Genomic DNA, 15,611 nt, shown 5'->3' on the forward strand with positions numbered 1-15,611 from the left:
CTCAAAGTATCTCCAAGTAGGTCACCAGGATGCATTTGAAATAATAAAAAGTCCTTTTGCCATAAGAAGTTTGATTCCTTTTAGCAATTCATAAATCATATTAAAACCACAGACTTCTATGCCAATTGTTTGCTTGAAGTAAAATATATATCATTAAATTACTCACATTGACCAACAGGAACTTAAGATATGGTCCAACCGTAGTCTTTAACGAATATTCACATCAGTTGTTAATGTAAGCATGCCAGCTTCAAATCAGTGATGCGAATCATACTTGGGGCATAAAAGCTAGTTTTACATGATAACTTTCAGTTCCCCCCACACACACACACTCACAGACAGAACTCCTGGGGAGCTGGTGTGACTGAATTATTCACAACATTCGCAGTGCTGTTCCCGCTTATCTCAAGTGAATTATCTTCAATACGTATTTACTTAATCTCAGAGCGTCCGGCGCTCTCTGAAGGCTGGCCATTGTGCTGATTGTGTTACGTGAGGTCCGTTGGGAATTTTCTAAACAGTAGCTGGGGACACACGAGCACCAAATACCAGATGTCATTTGAGGATACAGGAAAAAAACAGCAAGCTGTAAATCCATCTGTTCAGGACGCATGCAGGTTTATGAATCCCTTAAGCTTTATGTCCCAATCCAGCTAACAAATATCAACAAAGAAGTCCAAGAATTTCTTACTTTTCTCTCCAGATTTTTGAATTCGATAATGCACTGCGCATCTAATGAAAATCTCTGTGCCATTTGTCAAAAACCATACAGGAGACATGCGTCATTCATGCAACTGCTCTGCCCGGCTGAGATGCTGGGCTAGGGGTGGAGTGGTGACGTCTTGAGAGTTGCGTGTGGGCCAACTCTTTGATTGTTTTCTCTTGGCTGGCACTTGGATGCACCCTTAGTGCCAATGTGAGAGGCGCATCGTAAGAAAGGATGTAATCAGGTGTAATAGGACTGAACGCATGGTCAGGGAAGCTAAACAAAACAGTCAAAGTGCCATACTTCAGTCACAGAAGTAGGGAGTGATAGACTGCTTATGGTACAGAAAGCTGAAGAGCTTGTGCAACTGGAGGCACTGGACAATGGATCGGAGCACAAACCAATCACTAGGATTTATTTCTAGAGGGATTGAATTGAAAAGTAGAGAAGTTATGTTAAACTTGTATCGAACCTTGGTTAGACCACACTTGGAGCACTGCGTACAGTTCTGGTCGCCATATAAAAAGGATATAGAGGCACTGGAGAGGGTGCAAGGATGATACCAGAAATGCGAGGGTATACCTATCAGGAAAGGATGAACAGGCTGGGTCTCTTTTCTCTTGAAAAGAGAAGGCTGAGGGGTGACCTAATAGAGGTCTTTAAAATGATGAAAGGTTTTGATAAAGTGGATACTGTAGTGTATGTAACCGTCTACCTTTAAGAGACTATTGTATGTAACCGTTCACCTTTAAGAGAACTATTTTAGGTGTGGCACTACTTGTTTGGCTTCTGTATACGGTAATACCGACGGTGACCACACCGGTATATAAGTGCTGTGGCATGATTTATAGGGCAGATTCGCCCTGACCTTCGAATAGTAAGTCCTGTTTGTTTGTTACTCCTGAAGTCTGTGTCGTTATTAACTGCACAACCCACAGACTTTACAGTGGCGACGAGTCCGATCGTACCCTGCGGCAAGACTACCAAAGCAACTAAAGAGCGTCGAAGAGAGGCAACCGCCCTCGTCGTTCTGCTGGGAGAAAACACAAGGCTGCAGCAATAGAAAGGAGGAAGACTTTAGCAACAAAAGCTTCCATCAGCAACAGGCACTGACTGTCCCTTCTGCCACGGTGCGGAGTGAGCCGATCAGCAGGAAGCAAGGCGGCCACGGAGACTGTGAGTAAGGGAAAGTGTAAAGAATATCCGGAGGATAAGGGCTGTGCACTCGACCACGGTCGAGGGGGAAAGGAGCCGGACGGAAAGTCGGGTCCAACGGCGTCGTGAGACAGCCAGACCGCGATCGGCGGGAAAGCCGGGCAGCGACCGAAGCCACGAAGCGCTGAGACCGGGAGCGTAGGCGCGGGAAGAGAGAAACTCAGCCACAGCCGGGGAGGGAAGCACCGGACTGCGAGAGGGCTGGGAGGCGAATGGGAACCGAGCGTGCGGGAGAAACAGAGCCGACCAAGGGAGACTGCGCGAGAGCCAGTCCAGCGGCTGAACTGTTCTCCGCCAACGGGAGTACCCAGCGCCGGTAGAGCCGAGCGGGCGGGAGAGAGAGAGACAGAGCCGAGCAAGGGGAGAGAGACTGTGCGAGAGCCAGTCCAGCGGCTGAACTGTTCTCCGTCAACGGGGTGTACCCAGAGCCGGTAGAGCCGTGCGAGCGGGAGAGAGAGACAGAGCCGAGTAAGGGGAACTGTGCGAGAGCCAGCCCAGCGGCTGAACCTGTCCGCTGTGGGGAAAGCGTACCCCTCCCACCAGGGAAGAAACGCTGGAAGCCGCCATTAGGCGGAGAAGACGACAGACGCGGGAAACCGCCATTGAAGGGGCGGGGAGAGAAGGAAAGAGCGGGAAACCGCCATTTTCGCGGGAAAAGCCGCCATCTTAGAAAAAAAAAGAAATAATAATTTAAAGAAATACTTGTGTTGTTCCCAAAGAGAGGAAGATGCCTAAGCGTGGTAACATCAATGATTTTAATTCCGAGGTAGAAGACTGGGCCACGTACGTGGAACGCATTGAGATCTATTGTGAGGCCAATAAAATAGAAGAAGATGACAAAGCTATAACCTTGCTGAACTCGATGGGCGCAAAGACATACGGGCTCTTGAAGCATCTACTAGCACCAGCTAAACCGACGGATCAGACTTTCGATGATATTGTGGCTGTCCTGAAGGACCACTTGAACCCTACACCATTGATGTTGGCTGAACGATTCAAATTCTATGCGAGAACGCAACAGAAAGATGAAAGCAACGCAGAATACTTGGTCGAACTGCGTAGACTAGCAAAATACTGCCAGTTTGGAGGGAATCTGACAGAGGCATTGCGAGACAAGTTCGTGTGCGGGTTGGCAAAGGAAGGAACGCAAAAGCGACTACTCGAAGAGAACGACCTTACACTTGACAGGGCTGTCCTTATTGCAGCATCGCACGAAGCCGCAGCGAAGGGAACTGCGGAAATGCAGCTAAAGACAGCAGCACTAAGTGTGGATCAAATTACCTCGACAACAACAAAATGCTATCGTTGTGGGAAGACAACACATGACCAGAACCAATGCTGGTTTAAGAACCAGGAATGTAGGAAATGTGGCAAACTGGGTCACATAGCTAAGGTATGCCAGTCAGGGAAGAAGACCAACAACCAAAGGACCAACAACCAAAGGAAGCCATCACAGGAAAGGTACAACAAGGTACACAAGGTGGCTGAGAAGAGTTCAGACGAACAGAATTCAGACTCAGACCCAAATGGCCAGGAGCTGGGTAGTCTGAGAATTCACAATGTGAGTAAGGAAGCTGACCTACAAACTATCTGGGTCATGCTGAAAATAGCTGGAATCCAAGTGAAAATGGAGTTGGACACTGGATCAGCTCTATCAGTCATAAATCGAAGGGATTACCACCGGCTATTCTCACATATACCCTTAAGAGATACCAAGTTCGTATTGCAGACATACACGGGGCATAAAGTATACCCCATGGGAAAGATAAGAGTCAAAGTGAGAGATAGGGGTAAAGAACACCCAAGAATGAACTTATACGTACTACATGAGGGAGGACCACCACTTCTAGGACAGGAGTGGATCAAGAAAATAGACATGGAATGGCACTATCTAAAAGCCATAACGAGTGAGGACTCGGTGCAGACAAGCAGCTCAGATTCTGAAACGGATGACGATAAGACCAACCCAAATATGAAAGACAAAGCTGAAATGGACTTGCCGACGAAGGTTGGAAAAACGAAGGCATGCATAAAGGCTTATGCTCCAGAGAAGAACAAAGTTTCAGAACAGAACTCCACCGAACAACGACAACAATTAGAACAATTGAGTTACCGTCTCGTACAAGAGATGAAAACAATGAAAAAGTTCTATGACACCGAATGGGAGAATCTGGAAAGACAACAGAAGCAGCTAGCTCAAGCAGAGAGCGACCATAGAGCCATCGTGACCAATTATCGATCACATCTCCCTTATGATGTTCAGGAGTTAGAATATTTGCATGATCTAGAGATACAGCATAAAGGCAAACCACGCTACACTGAGGATTTTGTTCTGCAATTGGAGACGGAGCTAGTGCAGGCAAGGTTAAGAGAAGCTGAATCGCAGTGTGCACTTAAAGAGATGCAGAAAAAAATCTTGGACATAGAAAAGAGAAACGCTTCTTTACCTGATGAGAATAATGTGGCCATGTTGCAAGAGGAGCTTATAGGGGCGAAACTGAAAGAAGCTAAGCAAAGGATGTTGGAACTTGAAACACAGAACCAAATCAGCAGTAACCAGCTATGTCAAGCAGAGAAGGAGTGCAATGGTCTACAGGAGAAGGTGCAATATCTCTCAGCCCAGAATAAGGGACTACTCACTCAGTTAAATGAAAGTAAAGGGAAAATGGCTGAGATAGACTGCAAGAATAAAGAAGATTTGATGGCAGTGAGACTTCGAGAGGCAGATAGCATAGCAGCCTTGGCTGAACTCCAACAGAAAATTGCGAAAGAAGCAAATGAAGAGGAATCTTCAGGAAGCCAGGATTTTATTCCAGTTCTTCTCTACGACTCCTTACAAGCAGAGTGTGAGAAGTTGAGAGAACAGTATGAACAGGCCCAGGCTACAATTCTGGAGGGGGTTAACTCGGCAACCTCCGAAAAGCTAGTTTCAGTAGAAGCATATGAGCAACTAAAGGTTGAACATGAGCAAGAAGTCCAAAGGCTGCAGGAAATTCTTGATGAGCTCAAGGCCAAGACAGACTCATCGGTAGAAGTTCCATCCATAGAGGAGAAATTAGAGGTGAAAGACATGGCAGAACATGAAAGGCAAGATGTCCAAGAACTCAGAAAATTATTGAAGGAAACCCAAGACAAATATGAGGCGGCAATGACCGAGGTTCAACAACTTGAAGAACAGATTCAACTGGGAATCCTTTCACCGGAAGAAAAGGAAACTGTAAGAAACACAGAGACTGTAAGACATGAGCTAGAGAGCATCATGGCACAAGAGCTAGATAGCATTATGGCACAACTTCTCCGAGCGCTGAAAGCCAAAGTCCAAGAGGAAAAGAAGGTGAAAGCATTGGAGGAAAAGGTGGATGAAATGGAGAAGACTCTGATTCACAGTGTTCCCGCGGAAGAGTTAACGGTCAGCCAACTCCTTCATATGTTGAGGGACAAGACTCTGCAATGGGAACAATCTGAACACGAGCTTCAATCTTCAGAGGGAAGGAGTTCGGAGCTCTCAAAAGTTACGGATATAGCTGAGGGTGCAACACGGATTTTACTGGGATGCCAAAAGTATGCTGAATCACATCAATGGGAACAACAGACTGTTGAAACAGATGCTCCAGTAGAAGGATTGAATAGCCCGATCAATCAATCTCCGATGGAAGGGGAACTATTGAAGTCATTAGTGAAGGATTTGCAGGAAACCCAGGAAGAGTGGGATGAATATGAACGCATAAAGAAGTCTCTTCAGGAAAGATGTCTAGGGAGGGAACAACAGTCGGCTAACGTCCAGTTGGGTAAGGAAGAAGTAGCAGGCCCTCTCGCTAGACTAGCTCAGGATGACACTGAATATTACCATGACCTGTTGAGTGACACGGAATATTACGAGGACTTGGTCTGCCCAGCTTGTGATGAAAACTCCCAAAGTGCAGAAATCAGGATGAAGCACTTAAAGTCTAAAGAACATAGGGAGATGGTGGCGCTACAGCTGGCAGCTGATAAGGGAGCCCCGAGAGTCTCCAAGAAGCAAAAAAGGAAAAGACGAAGCCGAAGATGATAACCATCTAAATCATTATTACTTCTAATGGGAAAGTAGGGAAAAATTACGAAGGCAGTCCAGCTGTTTGTAAAAGTCAGCACTGCTGGTTCAGCAGGACGGAAGTTCAAGCTGTTACGTCAAGGGAAAGACTATTGGATGAGTCACGCTAGCAATGTGAACCGGCTACACGACAGAGATGTTGTTCGGACCGAGTCAAGACCAGAGACTGAATCTGTGAACTGTTCCCACAGAGACTGAACCTATGAACTGTTTTCCGCAGAGACTATACCTGTAAATTGTTTTACATGAAGTTGAATATATGTTATGTTTAATGGGGAATACGTATGTTGTAAGCTAAAAAGGGAGGATTGTAGTGTATGTAACCGTCTACCTTTAAGAGACTATTGTATGTAACCGTTCACCTTTAAGAGAACTATTTTAGGTGTGGCACTACTTGTTTGGCTTCTGTATACGGTAATACCGACGGTGACCACACCGGTATTTAAGTGCTGTGGCATGATTTATAGGGCAGATTCGCCCTGACCTTCGAATAGTAAAGTCCTGTTTGTTTGTTACTCCTGAAGTCTGTGTCGTTATTAACTGCACAACCCACAGACTTTACAGATACAGAGAGAGAATGTTTCCACTTGTGGGGAAGAGCAAAACTAGAGTCCATCAATATAAGATAGTTGCCAAGAAATCAAACAGGGAATTCAGAAGAAACTTCTTTACTCAGAGAGGTGTGAGAATGTGGAACTTGCTACCACAGGGAGTGGTTGAGGTGAATAGTATAGATGCATTTAAGGGGAGGCTGGACAAGCATATGAGGGAGAAGGGAACAGAGGGTTATGCTGAAAGAGTTAGATGAGGAAAGACGGGAGGAGGCTCAAATGGAGCATAAATGCCAGCTTGGACTGGTTGGGCCAAATGGCCTGGTTCTGTTCTATATTCTATGTGACCCATGGCGGCATTCAGACTGTGACCATTGGGTCTCGGGGGTGTTCGGTATCCGAGAGTTGCCATTAGACAGCCAGCCCGTTGGCCAGACGGAGCCACAGATCCAGGGCCCGGTGGAATGGTGATGACTGAAGTCCACCTCCTTCATGTCTGAGGACTCATTAATTGCATCCACGGGCTTCTTCAGAGAAGCTCACAACTTTAATGAATTGCAAAGGATTCCGCTCCAGTAACGTGCAATCACCAGCAATGCATCACGCAGGTCTGTACCTGCTTTCCTGGCAGCGGCCACAATGCATTTATATTGCGGTAATACTCCATCCCCCCGCCCCCCTCTTGCAGCTGCTTGGGGACAAGGACTATCCCCTGCACAATCTTGGTTGACGAGTCCTCTCAGGAGCCCGCACTCGGCAGCCGAACTACAATCACATCCACAGGTCAACTCATGAGCTGACCTTTGGAGTCCTGAATCAACGGCTCCCCTGCCTGGACAGGTCTGGTGACTTCGTCCATCAGAGGCCACAAAGAGTGTCCTGTATGACAGCGATTTGCTGCCGGCTGCGTAACTTTCTCTGCAACACATGGAGCCATTGTTGGATGAGAACCTTCAGCAAGCTGAGTTAGACGACACTGGTTGTTAGATCCGTGATTCTTAAAGTAGGATGTTTTCCAATAACTACACGGAGGCTGTAACTTAACAATCAACAGGTGTTTACTGGAGTAGGGTAGTCTCAAGACTGGCAGTACAGAGGCATGCTCAAGGCTTATGTATTGATTTCTTTGTGGGTTCAATGACGAGACATTTATGAAAGAGAATGTCTTTTAATCTAAAGTATTTTCAACTCTGTTAACAGCATTACAGGAGACACCATCTTAGAGATCCATCTAAAACGAAACTAAAACTAAACTCAACTCTGCCTCTGTCACATGCCCTCTGCTGGTCAGGCATAAATAATCAAACAGGCAAATATGCTGGTAAGGCATGATAATCAAACAGGCAAATAACATCACTATTTGCTGATATCATTACATCTCCCTTTCTTAAAACAAAAGTATTTTACTTTTATCTAACAACATGTTTTCTTTGTATTACTCTGCATTTTAACTGTAACACTTAATGAACTTACATTATCATTATCATGATCAAGGTTTTTTAACCTTGTTTTGTGTGTTCACATGAAATATGTAAATACCTAGAACTTGAAGAAAGAATAAGATAACATTACTTCCTTCTATAACAAGAGTCCTTAAATTTGCTCAATGAGTCTCTCAGGAGGCTTCACGCGTCTTGAGGATTTTCTGATTGATTGTCCTTGAATCTGAGTTGTTGCCTCAGATGATGATTTCTCAGCTGTGTGATCAGGTTGTTCAACAGTATCAGTCTTTTGACCTGCTGTGGCTGGTCCCATGAGAAGATCCTGACGATTTCTTCTCAGAACAGCACCCTCATGTGTCTGAATGGTGTATGATCTTGGTTGGACTTCACTCAGGACAGTTCCCTTCTGAGTCCATATGTTTGTTTTGTCTTTGAACCTTACTTGGTCACCAGTGTGGAGTTCAGGTAGGTTTTGTGTTCCTCTGTCATAGTAGTACTTTTGCTTTTCTTTCTGTTGTTCTTTGAACTTCCTCACTTCCTCCCCCTCTTTTGTTTTCAGGAGGTTCTCCGGGATGGGTAGGTTTGACCTTAGCAGACGTCCCATCAGGAGTTGGGCTGGTGACATACCACACTCGAGCGGCGTTGTGCGGTATACAAGCATGCTCTGGTAGAAGTCAGTTCCACTGTCTTTTGCCTTGTACATCAGTCTTTTCACTGTCTGGACCAATTTTTCCACTAGTCCATTGGACTGTGGAAAGTGAGGACTTGACGTTGTGTGGACAAAGTCCCACTCTTTGGCAAAGTGTCGGAAACTTGCACTGTAAAACTGGGGTCCGTTGTCTGTGAAGACCTCGCTTGCCATGCCATGTCTGGAGAATATGGCTTTCATACATGTTATCACGGCTTCTGCAGTGGTGGTGTTCAGTCTACAAACCTCTGGATACAGGGAGTAATAGTCTGTGACTACAAGATAGTCCTTCCCTTGACATACGAATAGGTCAGCGCCTACCTTCTGGTAAGGTCTGTCTGGCGCTGGGTGTGGCTTTAGTGGTTCTACCGGATTGCTTGCTCGATATTTCAGGCATATTGTGCAGTTTGACACCTCATTTGTCACATCTTGGTTGATTCGTGGCCAGTACATCACCTCTCGTGCTCTTTTCTTACACTTTTCGATTCCCAGATGTCCTCCATGGATCCTTTTTAGCATCTCTTTTCTCAGACTCTTTGGGATAACTATTTTACTTCCTTTGTAGATGATGTCTTCGACCACTGATAGTTCCGCCCTGCAGTTCCAGTACTCTGCCATGTCAGGTGAGCAATCTTGCTTCATGTTGGGCCATCCATCCAAGATGCTTTTTCTCAGTCGTCTCATTGTTTCATCTTTGTTTGTCTCAGTCTTTATGAGCTCCATTTTTGCATCTGCTATGGGCAGTGCACTTGTGATCATGTCCACGTATGCGTTCACTTTTTCATCCATTTTGGTGTTTGCGGGCTCACTTGGGTCAACAGCTCTGGACAACGTGTCTGCTGTATACATCAGCTTACCCGGTGTGTACGCAACATTCAGTGTATAGCGTTGCAGCCTGATCATCATTCTTTGTATTCTAAGCGGACAGCTATTTAGTGGCTTTTGGAACAATGCAATCAAGGGCTTATGGTCAGTCTCTACACTGATTGCTTGTCCTGACACAAACTGGTGAAATCTTTCACAGGCGTATGTGATGCTGAGCAGCTCCTTTTCTATTTGAGCATATCGCGTCTCCGTGTCTGTCATTGAGCGCGATGCATATGCAATAGGTTGCCAGTAGTCATATTTTTGCAGAAGAATGGCACCGAGCCCACTCTGTGATGCATCTGATGATATCTTGATGGGTCTCGCTGGGTCATAAAACCTCAGAACTGGTTCCTCTGTGAGCAGTTTCTTTAGATCGCTCCATGACTTCTCATGCTCATGATTCCATTCCCATTCTATGTTCTTTTCAGTTAGTCTTCTCAGTGGCGCCATCTTTTCTGAGAGGTTGGATATGAATTTACCCATGTAGTTGATCATTCCATTAAACCTCTGCATGCCCTTTTTGCATTGTGGCTTTGGCATATTCTCAATGGCGGACACCTTTCTGGGATCTGGTCTGATGCCCTCACTGCTAAGGATATCTCCCACGAATGTCAGTTCTGTCACCCCGAGCTGGCATTTCTCTCTATTCAGCTTCAGGTTTGTTTTCCTTGTTGCTTCCAGCACTTTTTTCAATCTCTCGTCATGCTCAGTTCTCGTGGTTCCCCATACTATGATGTCATCCATTGATGTATCAACTCCCTCCAGGTGCTCATAGATCATATGGATAGTTTTGTGATACACTTCAGGAGCTGAGGCAATGCCAAATGGTAACCTTAGGAATCTGTATCTGCCAAATGGACTGTTGAACGTGCACAGTCTTGAACTTGCCTTGTCCAGTTTCATCTGCCAAAATCCTGATGATGCATCTAACTTGCTGAAATACTTTGCATTTGCAAACTGTGACATGATTTCCTCACGTGTAGGAAGCTTGAAGTGCTCTCTCTTTATTGCTCTGTTTAGATCTCTTGGATCCAGGCAAATTCTGAGCTTTCCATTCTTTTTGTCCACAACGACGAGGGAACTCACCCACTCAGTTGGCTCATCTATCTTCTGAATCACGTTCAGGCTTTCCATCCTGTCCAACTCTGCCTTCAGTTGCTTTTGAAGAGCAAACGGAACTTTTCTGCATGGATGTATGACCGTTGGCATACTTTTATCTACTCTGATCGTGTGTTCTCCTGGAAGGCAGCCTAGACCCTTAAATAGGTCGTTGTACTCTTTCATGAGTTCAGCATAGACTGTCTCTCCTTCGCTTTCCACAACGAGGACTCTCTTTACCAGGTTCAGTCCCTCACAGGCTTTTAAACCTAGTATGGCCTGCACATCTTTTGGCACCACGATTAATGCTAACGTGTGCTCTCTGTCCTTGTGTGTCACTTTGACAATGCATCTTCCTTTCACTGGTATATCAGTACCTGAGTATCCTGTCACTTTCACTTTTATTCCATGTATCTTTGGTCTGGGTCTAATTTTCTTAAAATCAGTCTCTGATATCACATTAACTTGTGCTCCAGTATCCAATTTAAATGGAATGTGTATGTCATTCACTTTTAGTGTCAACATCCAGTCTCTTTTTTCTTTTTTGTTTTCAGACACAACATCTACATAGAACTCCTCTATCTCGCTTTCATCTACTGCATGGACCTTGCTTTGTTATGCTTGGTTCTTGCAGCAACGGGCATAATGGTTGTTTTTGTTGCAACTATTGCATGTTTTACCATATGCTGGACACTTTTTTGGTGTATGCTGTGTACTGCATCGACTACATGACTTTCGATTGCCCCTTTCATTTTTGTTCGCTGGCCACGCCTCTTTTTTCACATTGGTGCTCTTTTTGTTAAACGGTTTGTGTCTGTTCATTCTCACTGCATCCACGTTGCAGCTACTGTCACTGAACAGCTCCTTTGCCTGCGACTTCACAGTCTCTGTAGCCCTACACAGTGCCATGGCTTTTCCCAGGTCTAGATTTTGCTCTCTTAGCAGTCTTTCCCTTAGACCATTATCTGGAATACCACACACCAGTCTGTCTTTTATCAGCGAGTCTGTCAGTCCCCCAAATTCACATGTTTTGCTTCAGTTTCTCAGTTCAGTCACATACTGATCAATAGTCTCACCCGTTTTCTGTACACATGTGAAAAATCTATGCCTCTCAAACGTCACATTACGTTTAGGTATGCAGTAGGCCTCAAACTGTTCCATTATTTTACCTAGCTTCATTTTGTCTCCATCAGCAGCGAATGTGAAGTTATTATACACCTCCAGCGCTTCATCACCCACGACATGTAAGAACACTGACGCTTTCATTTTATCACTTTTCTCATCAGCTCCGATTGCTGATAAATACAACTCCAAACGTTGTTTGAACCTTCTCCAATTTTCAGCCACATTACCTGTCAACTGAAGCTTCACCAGTGGGTGTAATCCTACCATTTTTTCACTTCGTTAGCTATTCTCCAATGGTAAGTAACGATGTTCTCTTTTGGCTTGCTAATATGTGGAGAGCTGATTTAACTTCAGATTTTTCCTCTTCATCTCTTTCAATCACTTCTGACACCATGTATTGATTTCTTTGTGGGTTCAATGACGAGACATTTATGAAAGAGAATGGGCTAGATTTTCAGTTGCTTGCACCAGCAGTTAGCGCCTTAAGAGAAGTGATTTTCGGGCGCTATGCGTGTAGCGCCCGGGCGCAGCGCAGTTTGCGCCCCGCCCCAAATTAAGTTGCCCGTTAGCGCCTGCGCAAAGTTTAGCGGCCGTCCGGATGCGCGCGCAGAAAATGACGTCACATCCTCGTGCAACGCCCTTTGGCCGCCCCGAATACAAACTTCAGTCGGACCGCCCCATTGTGCGGCTGGCGTCCAGAGCGTTTGTAAAATGGAACGCAACACACCCTGGGGAGCGCAAATTAAAGGGTCCTCCTCCTCCTCCTCCTCCTCCTCCTGTTGTCTTTGAAAAAAACACATGCACCCTTCCCCTTTAAGAGCTCACTGGCACCAGAGTGTCTGCCGTGCGCTGCGCCCGAGCCCGGGTGTTGCGCTCTGCACCGCCGGCTTAGCGCCTAAAGATAGTAGTGGAACGCCTCTTTTAGCGCTCCACCAACCTCTTAGGGCGAAGCCACTGAATTTCCGGCAATGGGGCGCTACTTTGGGGCGGGCGCTAACTTCGGGCGGGCGCTAAGGTTAGCGCCCCAAAACTGTCTATACTGAAAATCTAGCCCAATGTCTTTTAATCTAAAGTATTTTCAACTCTGTTAACAGCATTACAGGAGACACCATCTTAGAGATCCATCTAAAATGAAACTAAAACTAAACTCAACTCTGCCTCTGTCACATGCCCTCTGCTGGTCAGGCATAAATAATCAAACAGGCAAATATGCTGGTAAGGCATGATAATCAAACAGGCAAATAACATCACCATTTGCTGATATCATTACAGCTTATATACCGGTGTGGTCACTGCCGGTACTACAGTATACAGGAGCTGTAAAAGTAGTTCTCTCTTAAAGGTACATACACTACAATTCCTCCCCCTTTAGATTAGCAGTACCCATAATATGCAAATAACAATTAACACTTTAACATGCACATTAAACAGAAATAGTCCATTTATAGATTCAGTCTTTGGGGCGGCTTCCTGATCCTTTCCGGATAGCGCCTTTCCTGAGGTTCTTGTTCTTGGTGCGGAGGCGATTCTGGCCCCCTTTCATCGGTTTCCACTGCTACTGTTTCTGAGGTAGATGCTACCGGTATGTCGGGTTCATCCCCAGGTACGTGGCGTCTCACAATGTTCTCCCCGACATCCACTGTGTACATTAATGGCCCCTGCCGTGTGCATATCGTTCCGGGTTGCCATTTCTCTGTTCGGTAGTCACGAGCCAAGACTGGTTGTCTTACATTGAAGCTCCTTGTCAGCTTGTCATTGATGTGCTGGAATTGCTTATCCTCAACATTTCTTCGCACATTTGGTCTGAGCAAATCCAGACGAGATCTCAACCTTCGGTTAAAGAACATCATGGCCGGGGTCTGGTTGGTAACTGCATGTGTCGCATTTCTGTAGGCTAACAGGAAATTGTCCACCTTATGCTGTAATGGAATTTCATCATCGCACATGGCCTTTATCACCTTTTTAAAGGTTTGTACGAACCTCTCAGCCAATCCATTTGTGGCTGGATGATACGGGGCGGATGTGTAATGCCTTACCCCATTCCTTCTCATAAATTTCCGAAACTCTTCGGACACAAACTGTGGTCCATTATCAGAGCAAATCTGCTCTGGCAAGCCATTCCTGGCAAATATGGTCCGTAGGACTGCAATCGTTTTCTCTGTAGTGGTTGAGGACATTTATATCACCTCAGGCCATTTCGAGTGCGCATCCACTGCTATTAAGAACATTGAGTCCATGAATGGACCAGCAAAATCAATATGCGCCCGTTGCCATGGAGAGGAGGGCCACTCCCATGGGTGTAGAGGGGCATGTGGTGGTGCATTTTGGACCGTCTGGCATCCTGAGCAGCTCTTAGTTAGTTCCTCGATTTGTTGATCAATCCCCGGCCACCACACATAAGCCCTAGCAAGGCTTTTCATTTTCACCCCTCTCAGATGACCTTCGTGAAGCTCATTTAGCACTCTCTCCCTTAACTTGGGTGGAATTACCACTCGGGATCCACACATCACTGTCCCCTGGCATACTGACAGCTGTTCTCTTCTGGATGAGAATGCTGGCAACAGTGAGTCGCCATGTGTTGGCCATCCCCTCACCGTCAAATCATATACCCGAGACAGTGTCGGATCATTGCGGGTCTCCTTCTCTATATCCGCGTTAGTTACTGGCAATCGTTCAATTATTGACGAATAAAATATCTCGATGGGGTCCACTGCTGGTGCTTCCTCCACAGTAGGCAGTGGCAAGCGTGATAGCCCATCAGCGTTTCCATGCTGTTTCGTGCCTTTATATTCTATTTCATATTGGTTCGCCCCTAGAAAAAGGGACCATCTTTGTAACCGTTGTGCAGTCATTACCGGAATGCCCTTCTTTGGATTAAAGATGGAGACAAGTGGTTGCTGGTCAGTCAGCAAGGTGAACTTCTGCCCATGCAGATAGTGGTTGAATTTTTTTACTCCCCATACCAGGCTGAGGGCCTCCCTGTCGATCTGGGCGTAGTTGCGCTTGGCTGAGGTTAGTGACCGAGACGCAAAGGCTACTGGCCTCTCCAACCCATCTGGGAATTTGTGCGACAGCACCGCTCCAATACCATAGGGTGATGCATCACATACCAACCGGATTGGTAGTGCTGGGTTGAAATGGGCCAACACCTCTTTTGATGTGATCAATTCTTTGCACTTCTGGAAAGCTCGTTTACATTCGTCATTCCACTTCCATAGTACCCCCGTTTGCAGTAGGGTATTCAGTGGGTGTACTACTGTAGACAAATTTGGTAAGAACTTATGGTAGTAGTTCACTAGCCCGAGGAACGACCTCAGTTGTGACACATTTTCCGGTGCTGGAGCCTTGACTACTGCCTCAATCTTTTCAGGGGACTTATGTAACCCCTCTTCATCAATAACGTGGCCACAATACGAGATCTGCTTCTGGAAAAACTCGCACTTGTGGCGATTAGCTCGTAGCCCATATTCCTTTAATCTAGTGAGCACCTTCTCCAGGTTGGTGACGTGATCACTGTCATTTTCGCCCGTGACCAGGATGTCGTCCAAATAACACTGGGTCCCTGGAATCCTTTGCAGGACTTGATCCATTGCCCTTTGCCAAATAGCCGGAGCCGATGCTACCCCGAACACCAGCCGGTTGTATTGATAGAGACCTTTATGAGTGTTGATCGTGAGGTATTGTTTCGAGGCTTCTTCTACCTCCATTTGCAAGTACGCCTGGGCCAGATCAATTTTGGTGAAGTGTTTACCTCCAGATAGCAAGGCGAAAATATCCTCAATCCGTGGAAGCGGATATTATACCGTGTGAAGGACTGGGTTCATTGTCA

The sequence above is a fragment of the Somniosus microcephalus genome, chromosome 10, assembly GCF_052327205.1.
Source record: "Somniosus microcephalus isolate GS21.2 chromosome 10, FLI_Smic_1.0, whole genome shotgun sequence".
Classification (NCBI taxonomy): domain Eukaryota; kingdom Metazoa; phylum Chordata; class Chondrichthyes; order Squaliformes; family Somniosidae; genus Somniosus; species Somniosus microcephalus.